We start from the raw sequence: 24,647 nt of genomic DNA on the forward strand, positions 1-24,647 counted from the left end.
GTTTCTCAAGACTGCTACTATGGAGATTTAAAACCTGACCTTCCCTGCCAGGTTCTGCTTGGAAGGCTTACTTATTACCACAGACAAATTTGATACCAAAAGCAGTTTTATTGCTCAGCATATTACACATTTATGTTTTCACTCTTTTATTCTTCAAGGATTTACCTATTCTAGGTAAAACAGTGGTGTTTTGTTTGCGTGCTTTTGGTTTTTTGTGCAGTTTTTTGTTGTGTTATTTTGGATTCTTCAGATAAAGACTGGTAGACATTTAGGAGTCTTTCTGTTTTGTTTTTGTTTTTTAGAATTGTAGGGTTCCCCCCCCACCAGACATTTTCACCCTTTTTATTGTTCAGTAGTATGAATTAATTTTTTTTATGTATTTGATAGCACTAAACAGATTGGAATATCTTGATAAATTAAAAGGAACTTTTTAATGTAGTAGAAAACTGATAATTGAAGAAGCTTGGCTCCTTCATCTTCTTGAATGGATTCTTACAGGACCTATTTGGCAACTTGATGTCAAACTTGATGGCTCTTGGTTGGAAGAACAAGATGAAGATATTTATGAGGTTGAATCTCGAGTGCCTTTACCGTATCCTTTTCCTTTGTGTGAACATTTGGATGAAAATAACTCAGTTATTATTAATACTTCTATTTTCCACTTGATTCATAAAAGAAATGGGCACATATTAAAGCTAATTTCTAAAATTTCACCGCCTACCCCTCCTTATTCAGTAAGTATAAAATATTAATTTAGTTTAACAAATAAGTATAATGAGAAATGAAATTTTAAGTACTGTTAATAAGGTTAACAGAATAGAACCTTATTTTGCTATTGTTTGGTATATACTGCTGCCCATTCATCCTAAATGTATCAAAGGGCTCAATGTAATCTAAAAGTCCCAACTTGGCTGTGTTCTTAATTCCGGAAAGCAGAATGAGATAATATTACACTTCTCCAGTGCCAGGTGAATTGTTTAAAAAATATTCTGCTTGTCTTTAAAATTCTTGTTTTTGTGTGTTTATGAATCCAATCCTGAATAAAAATGGAATGATTATATTTGAGAGAATAGGTATTGTGATACCTAGACCAGCTAAATGAATTGTTTACATCCATGACATACTGACAGTAGTTCCAGGCAAGGTAAAAACAAACTTGGATTCTAGATTTTCTTACACCATAAGGAACTTATTTTCAGTTTTCTATATGTCAACTAATTCTGTAGAGAAATATCTTTTTTCTGTTTTTAATGTAAAACTTATAAACATTGCTAAAGGTGTTTAGCATAAAGATACCTGCATATTCAGTATTCCAGGTTTATTTGATTCTCAAATATGTTGTGAATGATTGACTACAAGTTATTCAACACTTTTTATGACTTTGGTGACTTTAACTGTACATGCTACCTAATATTTAACAAACCAGATGGTTTTTAGAATAGTGTTGTTACCCTTTACAACTTTTGTTTTAAGTGTCATAATCTTTACTAAAGCTTATCCATACTTTAAGTATAATGGTGAGTTTACTAAATACTTTGAAAATATTGAGTTTAAAATTTTTATATAATTCATACTATTGTAGATATTAGGAATAAATCATACCTTAACTGGATAGAAGGTAATTGTGTAAAGTATGTAAATGAGAATTTTAAGGGGGACTCTTATCCCAAATGAAGTGAATCCCAACTGCTATTGTAAATAAATATATTAGGCTTACTTATTTGATTGCTTGAGATTTTTGCTTTGTTTCTAAAACTGAAGGTTTTTTTTCATGATTTCATGGTAAATATATAAATGTATGTGAAGGTGGTTTAGATCTTGTCATGAAATGGAGCACAGAGGCAAAGACTTATTAAATTTATCTAAAGCAAATATTTATTTTATTGTAAATACTCTATTGAATTTATGTAGTAAATTTGGAAAATAGTTCATCTTTTTTTAGTTATAACTTTGAACTCTATATTTCAAGTATTTTCTAGGTCATTAGTATATAATAAAAAATTATGTACATATTGAAGCAATTGATGTATTTTTAAAAATGTATTGACTAAATTCAGGAGAGTAGTTGTGTACAATTTTTATACTTCATGGTCTTTTTTTATAGTAAAAATTAAAATATAGTATTTATCCACATTTAAAGGAAAATACTCTTGGTAGTTATAAATGAACATGTTCATAAAATTTTTCCTTTTTAAAGTAACAATATATTTTCACAGATATTTTAGGAAATTATTTACAAATTAAAATTTATGTTTAATTTTCCATTATGAGTCTTTTTAAAATAATAGGTTATAAATAAAATTTAAACATTCTTTTAAAACAACAATTATTGGGGTTGGGGTTGTAGCTCAGTGGAAGAGTGATTGCCTAACATGTGTGAGGCACCAATCCTCAGCACCACATAAAAATAAATAAGTAAAACAAAGGTATTGTGTCCATCTACAACTAACAAAAAACATTAAAAATTAAATTAAAAAAACAATAATTGCATACTGAATATTTTGGAAATTGATTTGGTTTGGCAATAACACTCAGGTGTGAGGAGCAGAAGTCTTTAGGAATAAGATTTTAAATATTATCTTAATTTTATAATACATTATTAATGTCTAATTAGAAACCTTAGAAACCACTACATTTTATCATTTTAAGCTTAAAACATGGCAGTAATGTCTTTCTGATACACAAACTTATGTAAATTTACAAAATTTATTTAAGAGACTTGCTGTAAGCCTGTTGTCAATACATACAATTATTTCTTAAAATTCTGGGGCTAAGTACTAGAAACATTTGAGCTCAGTTTTGTTTTTTGTGGAGTTTTGGGTTTTTTCTGCATGTAGTTGTTTCAGTAAAAAAGATAAGTAGATGGTGACATATAAAAGCTCAGATAACTAAAGCAAAGTTAGTGCTTTTTTGTAATTTCACACAAATGATTAAGTGATGGCGATTCAACTACTTCCTCATTGAGAGTTTTGGCCTCAAGTGTGTATTACCATCTTAAAAACTATTTTAAAAATGGAGTCAGTTTATGCCAAGGATAGCATTCTAAGAAGGCTGTATTTTTAATGCCTCTGAATTCTAAAGTGTTCAAAACAAATGTGGAGTCTACTATTGACTTATCCTACCCACAAATGTTAACATGCATTAGAACTGTCTTAAGTGACTGTAAGTCAGTAATATGTCTTTTATTTGAAATCCTTACTTTAATGGAAAATGACACTGGTTTTCCTAACACTTCATCTTCCTTCATGTATTCTTTCCCTTCTTGTTTAGCTTGAACATGCAAAAGTTACACAAACAGAATTGATGCGTGAGTCATTCAAACAGAAACAACAGGCAACAGAGTCCCTTAAATGCCAAGAAGAACTGTGAGAGCGCCTTCATGAAGAGTCTAGGGCCAGAGAACAGCTGGCAGTGGAGCTCAGTAAGGCTGAGGGTAAGTACCTTGCCTTTGGCAAGTCAGAGTAGCAGAATTTCAATCTTAAAATAGAGATTTTGATGTACAGCCAAATTCAGAAACAAATCTACTCTAATTTAGAGCAGCCATTGGAAAGTAGTTGTAGTTTGTCTTCAGAGTTTTTCCAAGCAGTTTTTAAAACCGCATATACACATTTAAATATAAAAGGAACTTACAGAATTACTGAAAATATAAAGGAATTGTAGAAAATAAAGAAATGGATGGTGGAGAGTTGTTACCATGATCCACCATCCTAAGATATGCCTGTAATTTAAAAATGAGAAAACTGAAGGTAAAGATGTTAACTATTAAATGGTGACCATAGGCTTTAAGCCTCTAAAGCCTTGGGCTTTGCCTCTTCTCCCATGCTGTGGTATTGACCTTGCCCTTCTAGAATTAAAATACCAACTTGAGAGAAAATGTTTTGTTAGAGCTTCATAGTCATACATAGTAGCTAAGTTCATCTCAACAAACTCATACATGCATGGAAATCAATTTCAGTTCATGATTCCCTTCTTTCCCCTCTCCCATTCTCTTTCCTCTACTCTATTAGAATTGTGATTCAATTTATAATATCTGATTTACATTAAGGTGTCTAGGAACTTGTCTATTTTTATCTTTTTAATAAAGTGAATTATGCATATACAAAGTGATGATACTTCAGTATAGCAAAGTATTTGAAAGTTTCGAGAAATTTCACATTAATGTCAGGTTGGTAAACAAGAAGATTGCATTAGGCCAGGCACAGTTGCACATGCCTGTAATCCCAGTGACATGCCCAGGGACACTGAGGTAGGAAGATTATGAATTCAATGCCAGCCTCAGCAATTTAGCAATGCCCTAAGCATCTTAGTGAGACCTTGTTTCTAAATAAAATAGAGCTGGGGATGTAACTCAGTGGTAAAGCACCCCTGGGTTCAAATTCCTGGTACTCAAAAAAGAAGACTGCTAAATCAAATGTACATATTAAAAGTTAAAGGCTGGGGTTATGGTTCAGTGTTAGACCATTTGATAGCACACGTGAAGCACTGTCTTCAGTCCCCAGCACCACATAAAATATACTAAATAAAGGTATTGTGTCCATCTTCATCTAAAAAAAAAAAGTCAATAAGTTGCTGCTATTAATAGCAAATTCTTTCAAGACTCTTAATAGATTGGAATGATTTAAAGTTTTGCTAACAGCTCTTTTGTTGTTCATATTAAAACATATTAATGTTCAAATTTAAATGAGTTGTAATTCCATTTCCTGTTCATTTTATCTTACAGGTATCATTGATGGCTACGTAGATGAAAAAACTGTTTTTGAAAGGCAAATTCAGGAAAAAAACTGATATAATAGATCGCCTTGAGCAGGAGTTGTTATGTGCAGGTAATAGGCTGCAAGAATTGGAAGCAGAACAACAAGAAATCCAAGCAGAAAATGAATTATTGTCAAGACAGAAGGAGGCAATGAAAGCAGAAGCAAGTCCAGTTGTACAACGTACGTATTTTCAGCTTTGGAACACTTTTCTTTTCATTTATATTCTTTAAACATTAAGAGTGATTTCCTCCCCTTTTTTTTCAATGCCATTATTCATATACCACATAGGAACTTGAAAAATAATAGCAGAATGGGCTGAGGTTGTGACTCAGTGATAGAGCGCTTGCCTAGCATGTGGGAGGCACTGGGATCCATCCTCAACACTGTATATAACTAAAATAAAGATCCACTGACAACTAAAAGAGTGTATTCAAAAAAATTATAACCAAACATACCTTATAGGTAATTGTCTTATTAGTCAACCAAGCAGAATCAGGGTTTTCTTTTCTTTCTTTTTTAATCTCTGACAGATGTTGACTGGTAGCAGGAAAAGACAATTCTTTACTTATCCTCAAAAATCTGCCTCAAGAGAAGGTTACAAATAATGGGGCAGAATATTTTATAAATTGTGTAAGCTTTAGGCTTTTTAATAGAAAAGAGACAACAAAAATGTATTGTCGGATAAATAACTAAGAACTTGTTTTAGTAATAAGCAGGTCTGGGGCTTGAAAGCTAAATAGATGGAAAAGGTGAATGGTGCTAGAAGCAGGCTGACATCTAGTTTAGTAGGAGTTCAAAGAGAATTTAAATTTACAAATAAACTTAATTTTTCCATAAATAAGAAATTAAATAATATCTTGACGTTAAAGTTTGTTTAGCAGTAAGTGTCAATCTTTGTAATAGTAAAAATTTAAATTCAGTTTATTGTGTCCTCACTTTTATAGTAAACATAAGTTGGAATTATAAACTCTTTCTCTAATTTCATTTGATCAATTAAGAAATACAACATACTTTTTTTTGTAAAATGATGAAATTAGTCTAACATGGGTTTAGGGTTGTAATTTTTAATGTGGAAAAACTTTGTGTCATACATGTAAAATATTCAAGAAATATTGGAACTTCTCAAAATCTCCAGTGATGATAATCAGTGGCTTCAGCGTCTGCTTCTAATATATATGTGGGCACATGCATTATCTTATTTTAGCCAATAGAATATGTATAATATTTTTGTTGTGTCTTGTCTTGTTTTCTATTTTCATAGGACTAGTAGATGCTGCAGTCGATGCAGCACCTGAAGCAGGTGTGTGCGTACAATTGCATGGACTATTTTTGAGTGGTAGATTTAGATGCAAATTTTTAGTAACCCTTGGATTTTCAACCAACTAACATGTCTCTAATTTTGCAGTTTTGCTGCTGTGATTCACTCTTAAAGCTGTTCTATTTAACAACAAAACAACTTGTCTTACTATAAAAGTTCACATTTTCACTTGAAATTAACAACTGAGATTGATAATGACCATCATCTTATTATCTGTTTTGCATGAAACTTAAAACAATTTCAACTTTTCAAAGAAAATGTTTTTTTTAAAACAAATATATTAAATCTTGTAGTCTATGACTTTCCAGAATCCTCTTCTAAGTCAGGAAGTTTATAAGATGATGGTAGTAAAAAGATCAATGGAATTTAGTAAGAGGCTTTCTGATTGATTTACTTTATGTTAACATCTAGTATCAGTGTTGTTTTCAAAGGAAAAATTTTTTCTGTTGATTCCTTGTCCTGAGTATAGTTTTGGCATATCAGTTAGTATAAAGATTCTAGAGATAAGTTCTTTCCATTTTCTTTATTAGAGGATTGGTTTACTTTTTTTTATACTTTATTATTATATTAATAATGATATTAACTAACACAATAATGCTTACTATACTACAGTTACTGTATAACATATTTTAACTTATTTGATTCCAAATTTGCTGTAAGAGATTGGCAATGATATAGTTCCCATTTTACATATAAGTAAACCAAGGATCATCATATTGAATATTATGTAAAACAAAAGAGGCAAGCTAGGATTTGAAGACATAGTCTGTTTTTAGTGCTAACCACACTGCCTCTCACGTGTCAGTTTTCCCTTGATGCATATACATGTGTGCATGCAAAAACAACTCAGTAATATGGATCTAATAAGGAGTAAGAATAACAGGAAATTCTGGGTATAGTCATATTTTTTCTTCTACAATTCTTCCTTGCTTGTTTAAAGATTTACAGTGATTTTTTTGTGTATATTATTTATGCATATGAAAGTGATTTATGGGTTTGGAATGAATTAATTTTTGTGTGAGGTAAATAAAATGTTCTTTTTCTGTGCTTAAATTTCATTCAATTTTGTTCTATTCTTAATAGTGAAAAGTGGCTTTTTTGTCATTTGCTATGTTTTTACAAAAATGGTGTTTTTGTAACGGGACTTTCTTTTTGTTTATTCTGCATAATTTTAATAATACTAGTTCATGTATGTGTAGCAGTAAGATATTTTGTTATTTCCATATGGGAATATTTACTTTTTAATATGAATTTAAAATATTTCTCAGCCTTTATTTCATGAAGGTAAAATTTACTGGAAGCACCATTAATTATAATTAACTCTGAATGCTTTTGCATTTATAAAGATAATTACTACATGAGACAGAAAAATTAATAAAGGAAAAGCTAGAATTGCAATGTCAAGCTGAGAAAGTACATGATGAACTTCAAAAACAAATGAAAGCTTTTGAAATAGATGTTGAAGAACAAGACAGTTGGTTTATAGAGGTGGAACAAGAAAAAAATGCTGAAGTCATGGATTTAAGACAGCAAAACCAAGCACTGGAAAAGCAATTAGGAAAAATGAGAAAATTTTTAGATGTAAGAATTTGCAATTTGATATTGATTTTTCTCAGTAGAATACTATGTGATACTGTTCTATATTATTTTAATTTTAAATTATAGGGACTCTTAATATTTTTGCTTATGTGTGTATTCCATCAATGGCGAGAGTATTCCAATAATTTATTATGTAACAATCAAAATGAAAATAGTAAAACTAGGGCAGGGAATGTAGCTCAGTGATAGAGCACTGCTTAGCATGAATGAAATGAGGCCGGCCCTAGGTTGAATCACCAGCACCAAAAAAAAAAAAAAAACCTAAACAACAACAAAACTTGTGCCACTAGCTTGTGAATAAGCCCTACTAGTTAACGTTCCAAAATTCATAGTTAATCTTCTACTAGTCTTTCTTTTAACCAGTAGCCAAAGCAGGTAAGAATTCCAAGAGCTAATTGTCTACCATTGTGTCCACCTCAAAAGGTGTGAACACAGGTAACAACATTGTGGCACTTGGACTGGAATAGTTGCCAAGCTTCCATTGCTGTTTTCCAAATAGATGTTAAATCTTTAATTTCACATGGATATTCTTCTTTAAGATTTCTTATAAGCCAGATTTTCTCTTCACATATCAGAGAATTAGAGTCTTATACTATTTATAATTTTAGGTATAAAACTTAAGATTAAAGAAATTGATTTACCAGACAGTTTGTTTATTTGCTTAATGACTGAGTTAGCAGTGTAATTTCTCCATTGTACAAGTACATTCACTGATGGAGGAGAATTATTTCATTCTGAGTTTAACATTACCTAAATGAAAACAAGTGTACTTCAAAAAAATTTTAAGTATTTAAATTTTGTGGAAGAACCCAAATAAGTAATGTGTCATACCAAAAATATTTTTGAATCTTTGTGATTTCATGGTCATCAGTCCTTTCTTTTCAAACAAACTTAACCTATAACTAAAGAAAGATAATAGGTTTAATAAATATTGTTTCTTCAATTACTACTGTTTTTATTATTGTTCAATTTCAGGGGCAAGCCATTGACAGAGAACATGAGAGAGATGTGTTCCAACAAGAAATACAGAAGTTAGAACAACAACTTAAGGTTGTGCCTCGAATCTAGCCTGTTGGTGAACATCAAACTAGAGAGGTAAGAACTTTATTGGTATTGCCTATTTGTATCTTGAGTGTGAAGTAAGAGTCACATTATAAAAAACTTAAAAGTGAATAAGGTATACATCTTAAAAATCAGGACATTGAATGTTACTTAAATGTGAGGAGGTCATAAACCCTAAAAAATGTTTGTATTGGACTAGGAGTTATAGTTCATGGTCAAACACTTGCCTAGTGTACCTGAAGCCCTGGATTTGGATTTGATGCCAGCACCATAAAAAACAAAACATAAAAATGTTGTACTGAAATTTGGAAATATTTCCATCTTTATATATTTTCTAGTATTAAGTAAACTTCTCTGCCTAATTCTCTACTCCCATCCCAACAAAACTGATAATTCTCTGTAGTCACTCTTTACTAATTATTTCCCTTTATCTTCTCTTTTACAGTCCACTACAATGAAGTTTCCAACATCTTTTTCTTGGAATTTTATACCCCTTAGTATATTTAAACTGTTCCTATGAAGGTTACCCAAAGCCTCTTGGCTGTATCTAGTAATCACCTCTCTGTCTTCAATACTACTCAACCATTTGGAGACACTCATTACAGTCTTCAATAAGTATCTCCTTCTCTTGACTGCTGTGACACACCTACTGTAGAGTATGGTCTCTCTCCTCTAGTATTTATTTGTCTTCTGCCTACCCAAAATAAATGAGGGGTGCCTCATGACTTAGTCAGTCTTAGAGTCCTCGTTCTTCCGTTTTTACATTTTCTTCCCAGTCATCTGTAAATTGCCCCACAGTTGTTCCTTTATTCCTAACATCTCTGTTGAACTCTGTACTTGAATTTCCAACTGCCTACACTGTCTCCAAGTAGATGTCTCATTTTTAACATATCCAGGAATCATATTCTTGGTTCCTGATTAGCCTTTATCAAAAAGACAAAAATAAAATTATTCCTTCTTCATCTCAATAAATGTTGTCTTCTAAATCATCTTCTTTGCTAAATTCTAGAATTCTTCCTCAGTCCCACTCCTTCTCAGCCCTGATCCCAAACCACTAATGGATCAGATTTATACTACATCTTTTTATTCTTTTCGCCTTTATTCATTTCCCTGTGTCTTAGTTGTCATTATTATTTGCCTATATGTGTGAGGTAGTCTCTTGACCAGTCTCCCTGCTTCTACTCTGCCACTCCCACTGTCCATTTTCCTCATACAGAAAACTCTACATTTATTAAACAAATGCTACATGGGAAATATTATACATATTTATATGTATTTCACTTATATATATTTCTAAAGATGGCTTGTCCTGGTTATAAAGAGATTGTGCTTGAGATAAGGCAATTCCAGTGTGGATCATGGCTATGCTATGTAGTAGATGTGTGACAGTAACTATGCTACTTAACCTTTCAAATCTATTTATTCATTTCTAAAATAAAGACAGTAATAGCTCCCACTGCATAGCAGTATTAGTGTGGCCCTTTGTTTATAACACTGGATAAGTTCTATGTCCTTTGAGCTAACAGAGCTCTCAAGCTGTAGCAGTTTTATTTCCAAACTTCTGGAAACTTTGGTGCTTTCTTCAAAAGATCTGAGATACATCTTGTTCTCAGGGGGTTTAAGAACATCTTCAATATGGATTACTTCCAGTTCGAGTTGGTCTTTGCTGAGATCATCTATAGTCATGCTAACACTTTCATATATTTTTTATAAGACTTAATTGAAACAATGTTGTGAAAAAAGCCAGTCATGAATACATCCAACTATGATAGTTATTTTTGTCACTAGGATGAAATGGAGAAATTGATATTTGCCATAATGGATCCTGAGGCTATCTCTACTCATGACCAGCATATGCTATTTGGGAAATTTGCTCAAATAATACAGGAAAAAGAGGTAGAAATTGATTGATTAAATGAGCAAATTAGAGACTTTCATCAACAAATTAGACTTACAACAGATAACAAGGAATACTCATTTAAAATTGGTTATTATCTGAAATCTAATAGTTAAATAGAGTAATTAGCTTTGAATGCCATCTGTTATAGACTTAATTCAGTATTTTATCCTTTCCAATAAAATGTACTAATGTTGACATTTTCCTAATAGAGAATCAAATACTAAAAGCATAAGCCACTTATGTTTAATAGAACTTCCAGAATGATGTTCTAAATAAGGTCTTTGTTTGATGTGATAAGGGAGGTGTTGGTCTATATTGAAAGTAACATAATGTGTCTGACAAGCTATACAGCTTTTGTGCCTGATCATCTTTAAGTTTTTAACCTAAAATAAAACAAAATTTTAAAATATGAATACATACTTTTCTGTGTTTCCCTTTTTCATTAACTAATAGGATTTTGAAGAAAAAAATTAACTGATAAGGGATCTTGAAGCCCAAATAGAATGTCTAAAGAGTGATCAAGAACGTTTGAAGAAAAATAGAAAAGAAGAAACAGACAAGCTCAATGAAGTGATTGAAAAACTTCAGGAGGAATTGTCATATATTGAACAGAATATGTTGTTGGATACCAATTCCCCCTCAGAACAAGAGGACAGCTTGAAACATCAGTTGGAAAAGGTTATAGCTGAAAAGCTGGCTTTGGAACAGCAAGTAGAAATCACTAATGAAGAAATGGCCTTCACAAAAAATGCACTTAAAGAAACCAATTTTAAAATGGATCAGCTAACACAAGAATTAGTCAACTTGAAGAGAGAACATGACCATAAGGAAAAAATCCAAAGTATACCAGATGAAAGTGTTAGCATGACTATAGATGATCTCAGCAAAGACCAACTCGAACTGGAAGTAATCCATATTGAAGATGTTCTTAAACCCCCTGAGAACAAGATGTATCTCAGATCTTTTGAAGAAAGCACCAAAGTTTCCAGAAGTTTGGAAATAAAACTGCTACAGCTTGAGAGCTCTGTTAGCTCAAAGGACATAGAACTTATCCAGTGTTATAAACAAATAGAAGACATAAAAGAACAAGGCCAATCTGAAACAGAAATGCTTTAGAAGAAGATCGTAAACCTACAGAAAGTACTTGAGGAGAAAGTAGCTGCTGCTCTTGTAAGTCAAGCCCAACTTGAGGCAGTTCAGGAATATGTGAAATTCTATCAAGATAAAGGAGTAGCTTCATCAGAACTTGAAAAGGAAAATATGCAGAATTTAAATCAAATAACAGAAAACAAGATAGAGTCAGATATGTCTGCATTAACCTTGAAAATATCAGACTTACAAGTGATTGAAATGCATACTACTTTGATTTCAGAAAAAGAACAAGTAGAAACTGCAGAGAAAAATGCTTTGGAAAAAGAAAAGAAGCTGATAGAACTGCAGAAGTTATTGGAGGACAGTAAGAAAAAACTAGAAGGAAAAGAAAGGAAAAGAAGCCCTCATGGAGATTTTGTTCTCAAGGTTAGTTTTATATTTGAGTTTTTCACATAAATACCCTAAGAAACTCTTTTTTTTCCTTTGCTTATTAAGCTGATTGGTAATTTACTAAGTCAAACAGTTTTGCTGACACCTACCAATTTATACATAATGGGATTTTATTAAAAAAATCATACTGTTCTTAAAGAACCTTAGACAAACTAAAGAGTTTGTTTGAGCAAAAAGTGCTACATGCATTGTGCAGCACTCAGAAACAGAAGAGATTCGAACAGTTTCACTGTGCAAAAGTGGGTGGATTTAGAGGCAGAACTCACAAATAAAATTCAGAAATTGCTTGATTGGTCATGGCTAGACCTTGTTTGGATGTGATTTGATTGGTTGATTGCCTATGATTGGCTGAAACATAGTTGCCTATTATCATTGGCTGAGACTTAGTAGTTAATGATACTCTGTTCATTTGTTTTCCTACCAAGTTACATTGCGGTTTCTTACATAGAAACTCAAGGTATAGAGACCAGATTAAATTTAACACTATAGGGTCATTTTATTATCACTAAAATAATGGGCCCAAATTATACTTTGTGATCTTCAAACATCTTTATTCAATCAGGGTTGTCATTAATTAGAACAGTTCAAATAAATTTGGAAACATTAAATTTAGCAAATGTCCTCTAGAATTTCTGTGGATATTTTCCCCCTTAATGTACCTCTACTAAGTATGTTATGTCATCATCTCTTTTAATTACCATAGTGCACTCCATAATCATTACCACCACAGTAATGTATATTCATAAGTATTCTATACATTCTAATCTTGCACTGAAGACAGTTTATTAATAGATGATTTTAAATTAATACCAGCACAATTTTTTTTGGTTGGGGGAGAGCTTTATAAAATGATCATACCACACTTTTGCAAAAACAATTTTGGCATAAAATCTGTGAAAGTTATGTAGGTGAGATACAAATATAAAAATATCAAAATATATTCATATTGAATTAACATATGAGTAACAAGTTATTAGCTTGGCAAATTTTATGCCTCATAATAGATTTTATTCTTCTTAGGAAAAATTTGTAACTGACCTAAGTCTATTTACATAAAGATCAGAAATTGCAGTTATTTCTTAGTGTATGACAGACATGACAAGTTCCCTCACTTAATAAACTTACAATTTCAAGTACCAGAAGTTCAGTCTTATCTGCCCCAGAAGATTAATTGATACATTGGGATTTTATGTCTACTTAATTTATATTGGCAAAGGATAATAATTTCATTCACTATACTTTTTCTTCCTAGCTCATTGGAATAGTATATTACTGTAGGTAATAATTATTAAAATATTAATATAACTTTTTAGGTATAACTTATAATAATTATCTTTGAGTTCATATCTTTTGAGGAAAGTAATATAAATATGAAATTTTTGAGTGGCACAAAGAATATTTTTATCAATAATTTATAAATGTTATATATATTAATGGCATGATTTGTCTTTCATTCCCAGAAAATCTTTCTTAATTCCTTAAGAATACAAAATGATGGTTCTTAAAATGTTTCTCTGTTTGTTGAAAAAGGATTTATCACTAAAAGCCCTAGGCAGTCAATCTTGGGAAAGCTTCATTAGAATGTGTAAATGCTTTGAATTTAGCTTTTATTTTTTTTTTAAATGATGTATTTCTTATGTTTTCTACTGTATCCAGACAACTACTGAGTTAATAAATGCCAGTGGAGAAAGTGGATTTTTTGAAGAACTTGAGGCTCTTAGAATCGAGTTAGTGGCTACCAAAGAAGAACTTGCCACTTTCAAAGAAAGGACAGAAAAACTTCAAAAAGAGCTTTTGGTAAGACAAGTAACATAACTCCTAATTCATTCATTTCTACCCATCTTGATTCCCTTTCAAAATGTCCTATAGAAACAAGTCCAGAGCCATAACTTAAAAACTAAATTTACAAGTCTTTTTGAAAAATTCATTGTTATAAATCTGTTCACCATCTCCTTGCTTGTTTTGCTAGGAATCTTTATATTAGAAGAATGCTTTTAATCTCTAGTCTTTTAGCAAAGGAAGCAAAAAACTGCTGTTAAAGAGAACTTAAATCCCCTGAGAAACAAAAGTAAAGGCTAATAAAATTATTTCGATTTTGTAGTAACATGTGACCATACATACATGTGAAAGTATATACGTATTACAGTTTCCAAAGTGTTTTTCCTAATATTCTGAGGCAAGTGAACATATAAATAAAATTATACTCTTTCCCTCTCCACTGTAAGTTCTTCATTTGATGTGCAAGATTTTCAACTTAATTCATCTGTGTTTTAGGTAAAAGAGACAAATATGGCATCTCTTCAGAGAGATTTAAGCCAAGTTACGAATCAACTTGTCGAGGAAAAAAAGAAATTATCCCACTTCTTAATAAAAGAGGATAAGTCTGAAGTACCGACAAACAGAAACATCTGCTTAGAGCCACTTCCTATTGAAGTAGGTAAAAACACTGCATCCCAAATGGACCAAATACTCAAGGTCAACATGAGCAACCAGACTCCACAAATTCTTGTTAAAAATGCAGGAATTCAAATTGATGTACAGACTAGCTGTTCCTCAGAAAAAGTTGCTGAAATAATTAGGCAATTTACTGAAAGAATTGAACACATACAAGAACTTCATGGCACTGAAATTTTGGATATGGAATCCAGACATATTTTAGAAACTGAAACTTTAAAGAGGGAACATTATATTGCTGTTGAGTTACTGACAGAGGAGTGTGGTACATTGAAGGCAGTGATACTGTGTCTGAGACCTATAGAGGTATTTATTTTGTTGTTGTCATGTGGGGGGGAGTTTCCACTGTTGTCAACAATCTGTTTTTAAGCAAAAATTTTAAAAGAAATTTGAGAAATATCTCTTCTTTATACTATTAGAATTTAAGTCTCCCCATTGTATTAGATAATAGAGTTCTTATGTAAGTTTGCAACTTGTTATGGTTCCTTAAATAATAACTATCTCTTCTTACTATGGTAATACCCATAAGGAAAAAATTATAGACTTGTTATAAATCATAGATAGTTTCATTTCAGGTATGCTTAGATTGAGTTTTTTTTTCTTTTTCTTTCCTTTTTTTTTTTCTTTTTACAGCATTATAACAGCAAAATAGTTCATTGGGTTCTGTTTTTATTAAAACAAAAATATTTATGTATGTTGTTTCTTTTTTCTAATTAGGGATCCTTGATTCCTGAACTAACGTATTCTAATGCTTACAAAACTAGAGAAATATATTCTAGTGGTAAGTTATATAAAATTCTGGAATGTTTATAGTATTTGATAAAAACGTGTTATTTTTGTTTGGAGAGGGTATGTTTTTTATTTTTGTCTGTTTGTTTGTTTAACAACAAATGATTGTTTTCTTTATTTTAGATTCTGGATTAGACTGGAGTCAGGGAGTTTATCTTACACAAAATCAGGGATTTGACACAGCATTAGAAGGACGAGGAGAAGAAGGTGAAAATATAACAGAATCATTTCCAAAGAAAATAAAGGTTCTAAAAGATAAATATTACTGAAACATAATATATTTTAGTAAACTTAGCCAGTATAATTTCTATGTTGAAATAGTAGTTTATTTAAAGTTATATACTGGATCTCTGAAAAAACTGTATAGCAAGAAACATCGAAGGAAGAGGGAGAGAGAGGAAGAAAATATGCTGCCCTCCATTCCCTCCTTTCTTCCAGGATTAGTGACCAGATCTTTTGGTCAATTCTCTTTTAACTAGATATTGAGGAAAAAGGATGTTGAAAGTAGCATCCCTGGTTGCTCAAACAATGTCTAGTACAGTCCACCCCATCAAATAGAAGCAAAAGGTAACGCTCACCTCATGCTTCAAATGAAAACAGGCTAAAATAAATGACTTAAAAGAAAAAAAAGTCCATGAGAATCTATTTCATTTTATTTCCATATTCCACAAATAATAATATATTGTATTTCATTTTATTTCCATATTCCACAAATAATAAATTACAATATATTAAATAATTATGTTATGAAGATTTAAAAAAATAATTTTTATTATTGGTGATTTTATTTGCCAAAATTATAAAAGCAGTCTCAAAGAATGGAAGTTTTTCGCACGGTATTTCTTTTGGTCAAATCAGTGGCTAATCACTAAATCTATGAAGAGTACATTAGCTAAACTGAAGGAACTTAGAGGTGAAAGCTATGGAAATCATAGACCTTCTGTTGCAATTGACTTAGCTCTCCACAGGAAGAAGGCATTTAGTAAAGGTGCCTGGAGTTTCTTTTCTGCGGTTGCTTTTCTAAATCTATTTTGCTTTATAATGCTATATTGCTTAATATTTGTCCTTGTAGCTCTCATTTTTTCAGTATTTGGAGAAGTTGTCTTAACTTTGGCTTTTGGATTTTGGTTTCTAGGGATTACTGAGAGCTGTTCATAATGAGGGCATGCAGGTGCTTTCTCTCACTGAGTCACCATGTGGTGAAAGAGAAGACCATTCTATTCAACAGGTTTCAGAATTTTGGCTAGAAGAGAGAAGAGCTTATCTTAATATGATCTCATCTCTTAAGGATTTAATTACCAAAATACAAGTGCAAAGGGAATCTGAGGTACCCAAAGAATATTATATTCTATGTAGCATTGTTATTTTTAATGAACTTTGTAAATTAAATTCTTTTTTATATGAATTTTCACATAAATTATCGTATGTATTTTCAGACTCAAAAATACATACGTTCTTTTAAATACCTATTTTGGTTAGTAGAATGTTTTAAAAACATGTTTATTTGAAACCTAACTATTGTTATTTGTACTCTGCTAGGTTTATGATAATTCTCAATCTCATGAGAGCCTCCCGGACTGGCGAGGGGAATTTCTACTTGCTCTCCAACATGTTTTCTTAAAGGAGCACAATGTTTTGGTAGCTGCCTTTCAGACTGAACTGACAGCTCTAGGCACTAAAGATGCAGTTGGATTATTAAAGTGTTTGGAACAGCGAATACAAGAACAGGCATCAAAACAAAATTTTATTTTAAAGAATACTATTTTTAATAGTAATAAGAAAATCAGTTGCTGATTTGTTTGAGTCTTAATTTAAGTATGAAGATAAGCATTTTTAACAGGGGCCACTAAGAGTATTTAGGAGAAGAACTTTACCTTTTGTCTTATATTAGAAAGTAAGAAAAACTTAAAATTAATGAGATAGTCCTCAAACTTGGAAATTTAGAAAGAGCTGTAAAACCTAAAGAAAAGAGAAGGAATAAGATACAGTCACTTCTCATTATTTGCAGTAGTTATATTTTATAAACCTACAAGGAGTCATTGCTCCTGTGGGAAATACAGAAATAGATTACTGTAAGCCTCAATCACAATATTTTCATCAACCAGTCAATACATGATCTAATTTTCTGTGTGGTTGTGTTTAAAGAAATCTTATATGGGGAGGGGAGAAGAAATGTATCTCAGTGGTAGAATGCTTGCCAAGCATACTCTTGGCCCTGGGCTCAGTACTCAGTGCCATTAAAAAAAGAAAAAAGATACCTTCTGTGTTGTATATTATTCATTAATGTTTAACACGGCCAACAGCAATCATACAGGAGCTTATCTAACACACTTTTCTCCTTAAAGCACGTCACAGATTTCTTGCAATTAGGAACACCAAGCCCTTCACTTGTGGGCCATTTAAAACCATGAAATCACAAATAAAAAGTACAATATGGAAAAACAAGTTACTAAACAGGACATTTGTGTACAATATGAGAGCTAAAATACAAAGGTAGAGTATGCCCTTGTTTAACTTAGCCAGGAACATGTGCATGAGGAAATTTAAATTTTTTACTACTCTAACTATGTCTGACAAAGCAATACAAGTATTGATTTGAGGGTTACAAAAATTTTTATCAAGTAGACAAATCTGAAAACACAGGATCCATTAATAATGAGGTTTAACTAAATTAAAGTAAAAAACATTAATGAAATGTACAGTACAATATAGAGGATAAATCATTAAAAATTGGTTCCTTGAAAATTTTAATAAGAAAATCTTTTCTGGAGAATTTATTATGATTTTTAAATGTTATAAATGAATATGAGATGATAATTAAACATGTAACAAATAACATAACAAAATATTATACGTTATTTTATTTATACAAATAAAAAAAATTGAGGTGAAATTTTTAAAAAAATCACTTATCAAAATTCATGCTGGAAGAAATAGAATACCTGAAAAGACCTACAACAGAATCAAATCAGTAGTTAAAAATAGACAGAAGAAGCTTATTATCTGAAATTGAAGTACTACATGCTCAAATTAATGACAAGAAAATGACCTTGAAAAGAGAACAAGAAAATGATAAACCAAACCTAGGTATGTTACAAAACAGACTCATATAATTACACAAATGGGTGAAAATGTTTTACTTTACATTTTTATTACTCAGTTAAAACATTTCCTTTTAGTGGTATTGATTTCTCATTTTCATAACATTAATTATAGTAATTACTGTAGTGGCTAGAGAGGATTGTCAAATTGATTTTAAACAACTGTATCTAATTTTAAATACAGTAGGCCTTACCTTGGCCAAGTTAAACAAATTAATTTCATGGTCTCTTTTTGTTTGTTTGTTTGTTTTAATTGGTTATACATGACAGTAGAATGCATTTATGCACTTTGATATATCATGCATAGATGGGATATAATTTCTCATTTTTCTGAGTATACATGTTGAAGAATCATATTGGTCATGTAGTCACATATATACATACAGTAATAATATCTTTTTTATTCTACTATCTTTCCTATCCCCACATTCCCTCCCCTCTTCTCCCATCACTTCCCTCTACCTAATCTAAGGTAATCCTATTTTTCCCTACTATCCCCCACCTTATGTGAATTAGCATTCACAAATTAGAGAAAACATTTGGCCTTTAGTTTTATGGGATTGGCTTATTTTGCTTACCATGATATTCTTCTACTCCAACCATTTTCTGGCAAATGCCATAATTTTACTCTCCTTTAAAGCTCTGAGTAATATTCCATTGAGTATATATACCACATTTTCTTTATCCATTCATCTGTTGATTGATAGCTAGGTTGGTTTCATAGATAAGCTATTGTGAATTGAGCTGCTATAAACATTGATACAGCTGCATCAATATACTGTGCTGATTTTAAGTCCTTTGGGTATATAAACCAAGGAATGGGATAGCTGGATTAAAAGGTGGTTCCATTCCTAGTTTTCTGAGGAATCTCCATACTGCTTTCCATAGTAGTTGAACCAATTTGCAGTCCCTCCAGCAATGTATAAGTATGCCTTTTCCACCACATCCTCGACAACATTTGTTGTTGCCTCTTGATGATGGCAATCTTGATGATTGATTGCCAGGAGTGAGATGAAATCTTAGAGTAATTTTGATTTGCATTTCTCTAATTGCTAGAGATGTTGAACTCTCTTAAAGCTGTACATTAAGAAAGGTGTTTTACATACTAGAGGATAACTACCTAAAGGAAAAGGAAATCCATAATTAAAGTAGCCATTTCTTTTTTAATCCCTATTTTTAAAAATTTAACTATAACAACATACAGAAAAGTGAACAATTCAACTCTTCAGTATGACATTATTTTTTTATTTTTTAATATTTATTTTTTAGTTGTAGTTGGACTTAATACCTTTTTTAAAATTTATTTATTTTTATGTGGTGCTGAGGATTGAACCCAGGGCCTCCACATTCTAGATGAGCACTCTACTGCTGAGCCACAGCTCCAGCCCCAGTATGACATTATTATATGAATGTCTGTGGAGGAGACATTGTTTGTGTTAAGAAGTAGAACATTGCACACATCCTAAAGGCCCCCTCTAAAATCAGGTTATCCTGATTTCTCTTTAGTTTTATTACTAATTTATATATTCCAAAATCATGTATGTTTAAAGTGTTTCTATTTTTAAACTTTACATGTATATTTTATGTCTTGCTTCTGTCACCTTCCTGAATTATCCCAACTTACTGCATTTATCTATAGTTCATTTTTGTTACCATATAGAATTTTCTTGTTTGGATATTCTACAACTTACATTTCATTCTGTGGTTGATTAGATTTGGATTGTTTCTGCTTTTTAGCTATTAGAATCATTGCTGTTGTGGACACTGTTGCAAAGTGTTTCTGATGCAATTGTACTTATGTCTTTCTTGGAGTGAAATTGCTGGGTCATAGAATTCATATCTTTAAATTTATTAGAGAACAGCAAACTATTTTAAAGAGTAGTTTTGTTAGGGGCTCACAGGTAAAGTGCTCACTTAGCACATTGGAGGCCCTGGGTTTGATCCTAAGCACCACATAATAATAAATAAAATAAAGATATTGTGTCCAGCTACAACTAAAAACTAAATATTCTTTTTAAAAAAGTGGTTTTGTCAATTTGTGCATGCACTAGCAGTATATGAGACTTATGTTATATACAACTTTGCCAACTTTCCGGTATTGTTAGACCTTTGCTGCCAATCCGTTTGGCATGCAGTACATAATTGTAGTTTTAATTGATTTTAATTATTCAAGTGGCTTAGTGCTTTTTCATATGATTATTAACTATGTGGATTATTGTTTTTGTGATATGCTTGCTTGGATCTTTTCCCCACTTTTTGATAAAAGTCTTTTTAATTTAACTATAAATGGAAATCGTTATTAAATTCTCATCGTATCTATTGAGGACACATGCATCTTTAGTAACTGTTTCATGTAGTGATGATAGAAAAATCTGTGCTTTTGCCAATTTAAAATCACAACACAAGCTCAAAATTTGTCATTGAAAAGCTGAATCATGTTAAAATTCTTCAGAGAAAACAGGTATAATAAGTTAAATTAAACATATCCCTGTAGACAAAGGCTTAATTGAAAAATTTTAGAGGTAATTAATATTGTTTATATAGAATGCTATTGAAGTCTTAATGAGTATCTCTGTAGATTCATGTTTATATGTGTAAATTATTGACCTCTACCCCTAAGAATCACATCTTGAGTCACATAAATCCTAAAATAATGACTATTTAACACCCAAGTAAATGTCTACAGACCTTTTCAATGTCCATATGTACATAAGTATATTTTTTTGTCATAAAAACCGGATCCTGATGCATATTTTGTAACCTGTCTTTACTTAACATGTATAAGATTTTAGTTCGGTGATTGAACTCAACCACTGAGCCCTATCTCCAAATTTAAAAAAAAATTTAAAAAGGCCATGGGGTGTAGCTAAGTGATTTAGCTTCTGTGAGTTCAATCCCTGTACCAATTATGGAGGTGAGAGCAATAATAATAATAATAATAATAATAATAATAATAATTTATATTTCTCTTTACTTTAAAAAATTCAATATAGGGTTATTTGGTTAAATTGGAAACTTTAAAAAGATTTCAGGATTTTTAAATTGCTCTCAAGAAACTTTGTATTCCACCAATGAGGCATTTTTCACTGCCCTGAAACATGTTTTTATTCATTTATAATTTTTATTCTGATGTTTAGGATCAAGCCCAGATTTTTGTGTGACTAGCATGATGGGCTACTGCTGCTGAGATAGACCCTCAGCTACACGTTTATCATTAACATTTATTAAAAAATAAAATTAAAACTGACTATAAATTATTTTATTCAAATTCACTCTCATTCATAAATTAAATTTGTTCAGACTTCTATATTGAAAGGACATATACTTTTTAATGTTTTTTAAGTATACATGACAGGAGACTATACGTTGACATAAGGTTATTTTTTGTAATAACTAATATTCCATTTGTGTGTGTGCATACATTTTTTAAAGAGAAAGAAAGAGAGAGAGAATTTTTAATATTTATTTTTTAGTTCTTGATGGACACAACATCTTTGTTTGTATGTGATGCTCAGGATCGATCCCGGGCCTCACTCATGCCAGGCAAGCACTCTAACGCTTGAGCCACATCCCCAGCCCTGCTTACGATTATCTTTATTCATTCATCTGTTAAAGGACATTATTCTCCATTATTGGATTAAATATTAGGTCATTTCTTGTTCAAAAGTGAATTTAATGTTGTTTGTAAGATGCATAATAATTAACAAGGTAAGGTGAAAGTGTTACCATAAAAGAAACATAAAAAGTCTAATAATAGGTATTAGATTTCTTATCCCAGTTTGGGGTTATAGTAATACAAAATATACATTTTTATATCTATATTTAATTTATATATGGTGCTAAGGATCCAACCAAGCACCTCACCCATGCTAGGAAAGTGCTGTACCACTGAGCTACAGCCCCAGCCCCAAAAGATACATATTGAAAGAAGATTTTCTGAATATGCTATTACAATGTAAGTCAATTGTAGGTATACCTTAAATATTTTATGAATATAAATCATATTACTACTGAATTCATAAGTTTATATATAAACAGTAAGTTTGTAAAACTTATTTAACTTAAAATTATTTTTAACTGAGGAGGATATATGATAGTGCCAAAAAAATCACCTTAAACTTGTCAATTTCCTGAATCATTTGAAAATTTCTTTTCTGTAGTATCAAAAAGAATTGTTAATAACAGAAACTTATCAAACAACAAAACACTCTTTTTTTATTGACTTTCAATTATGTATGATTTAGACAAGATTAAAAGAGAAATTATAAATGTTAAACTACAAAAGCTTCAGAGAACATTCAGCTTTTATCAGTATGCTAAATTTGCATACAAAGAGCCAGAACATAAAAAGACATTTTTGTTTTCTGACAAAAATCAATTATTCTTGAGAATAAAAACTGTATTTAAAGTGGGAGTTGGGGAAATAAAGATGGCTGCAATCATGCCAACAATTGTCATCTATTTTTTTTTGTTCCACTGTTTTTTAAATCTTATAATATTTCTAAAATATCTTGCCATTACTTTTTCTGGAAGCGTATTTTTCTTGATTTTGTATTAGCACAATATTTAAAAAATGTACATTATTTATTATTTGAAAAAGATAATTAAGTCTTATGACATTGCTCAGTAAAAAATATTTTTAAATAGGACAGTCAATTTATGAATTTAGAACACAGAAATCTACTTTACATGGGTGTATTGGTTGTAATTATTTAAATAAAATTATATATCTAGCAATATCACTGTTCTTTAATGTAACAGAATTTAAAAAATATATTTTTTGTAATTTCATTGAAACAGTGAAAAACAAACTTAGAGAAATATAAATTGTTGCAAATACAATTTGACTAGAGAATAACTAATTTCAAACTGATTCAAGATAAAACTAACAAAAATGAAACAACAAACTCCAGAAACAGGAAAAAAAGGATTATTTTATGTAAATTGTTAATCTAGATTTTTCACAAATCATTTATGTCCAACATCTAAAAATTAGAGCAGTAAGTAAATGATCTTATTATATGATATTAATACTAAATCTGATTTAAGACTGAATACTTTTTCAGAGGTGCCTATGGAATCTCCAATTCTTTCCTTTTATACTTCATCATCTTATAAGTTTTTTTCAATGGCATTGTAGGTGCATATGTCTAAAAAAATACATTTTAACCATGCTTTAAATAAGTCTTAAAAAATAAGAAACTGGAAACTACCAGTGATCTGTATAAAGCAATATCAACTAAAATGCACAGAATCATTTTTAAAAGTTAAAATTAGAAGGTGAGATGTAGCTCTGTGGCAGCACTGAGTCCAATCTCGAGCATAAAAATATGGGAAATAGTAAATTGTGCAGTGCTACTAACATGATATTTGGCTTAAAACTTGCCGAAGTCAGTAACAGGGACTTGAAATCTAAAGACTAGTATCCACATTATTTTCTTTAGTTCACCAGTTCAAGCTTAGTTCTTCATTTAGAATTTGCAAAAACTAATGGTGATATCTTTTCTTCATGGGATTTGGATTTTTATTTTCATAAAATTTGGATGAGGTTAGATGTTTGTGTTCTTTATTCAAACTAAGTTTTACTCATTTTTTTAAAAAGCAAAACCTTAAAAACTACATTATATTTCAAAAATTCTCCAATAAACAGGCTTAATTTTAAATGTTCTTAGAGTTCTCAAGTAGGTAAATAGATTAGAAACATCAAAGATATGCCACTGAACCACAATAATGTTTAAATTAATAAATTTTGTTTAGATCACATAAACAGTGTTAAAAAAAAGTCAAACAAAGGAGTTTTTTTTTTTAAATGAAGGATTCACTGTCTGAGAATACCATAGTAGGGGCACAAGATCGGCAGCACTTTCAGACAGAAAATAGATGCAACTATACAACAGCCTAATTGGATACAAAGTCATCTTCTCAGCTTGCAGATGGTGTTTGTCTTTTTTGGAATCACTGCTGTTATTGACTGGAACTTTCTGTTATTTACAGGTCACTCTTCTTGCTAGAATTTCAGTCCTTTTAATAGCAAAATAAATTACAAATGGTGGTTAATATTAAATTAGCCCTGAGACATGGAGAGCCAGAGAAGGAGCAGGTGTGCACAAAAGTAGTGGAACAACATT

At 31.0% G+C, this 24,647-nt stretch overlaps 1 pseudogene; it reads left to right on the forward strand.

Moving 5' to 3' along the window:
• Positions 1 to 484: 484 nt before the first annotated feature.
• On the forward strand, positions 485 to 18,531 carry LOC143641119 (A-kinase anchor protein 9-like; annotated as a pseudogene).
• Positions 18,532 to 24,647: the final 6,116 nt, after the last annotated feature.

The sequence above is a fragment of the Callospermophilus lateralis genome, unplaced genomic scaffold (assembly GCF_048772815.1).
Source record: "Callospermophilus lateralis isolate mCalLat2 unplaced genomic scaffold, mCalLat2.hap1 Scaffold_86, whole genome shotgun sequence".
In the NCBI taxonomy this organism is placed as follows: Eukaryota; Metazoa; Chordata; class Mammalia; order Rodentia; family Sciuridae; genus Callospermophilus; species Callospermophilus lateralis.